Source organism: Mandrillus leucophaeus, unplaced genomic scaffold, assembly GCF_000951045.1.
Source record: "Mandrillus leucophaeus isolate KB7577 unplaced genomic scaffold, Mleu.le_1.0 Scaffold107, whole genome shotgun sequence".
Classification (NCBI taxonomy): Eukaryota; Metazoa; Chordata; class Mammalia; order Primates; family Cercopithecidae; genus Mandrillus; species Mandrillus leucophaeus.
The window spans coordinates 206,193-206,800 of record NW_012098876.1 but is presented as its reverse complement, the minus strand read 5'-3'; positions in this window follow the sequence as shown (position 1 = coordinate 206,800).

Genomic DNA, 608 nt, shown 5'->3' with positions numbered 1-608 from the left:
AAAAAAAAAAAAAAAAAAGAAAAGAAAAGACTTTTTTTGCTCCATTATATTGCCTTTGCTCCTTTGTCAAAGATCAGTTGGCTATATTTATGTGGGTCTATTTCTGGGATCTCTATTCTGCTTTATTGATCTGTTTGTTTGTTTGTTTGTTTGTTTGTTTGTTTCTGAGACGGAGTCTCGCTCTGTTGCCCAGGCTGGAGTGCAGTGGCACGATCTCGGCTCACTGCAAGCTCCCCTCTCCCAGGTTCACGCCATTCTCCCACCTCAGCCTCCCAAGTAGCTGGGACTACAGGCACCCGCCACCACGCCCAGCTAATTTTGTTTTTGTATTTTTAGTAGACGCGGGGTTTCACCATGTTAGCCAGGAGAGTCTCTTTTCTACCCTCACTCTCATGGCAAACTCATCCAAATCTTACAGCTTTCAATATCACTATATGATGATGACTCTCAAAAGCATCTCTAGTACAGACATCCTCTCCCCTGAATTCCAGAACCATGAACTCAATAGTCTACTGAATATCTTTATTTAAGACAAATGGGGTATCTCAATCTTTCTTTTTTTTTTTAAACAAGCTCAGGCAAATTTTATTAAAGGAAAATTTTTGCGT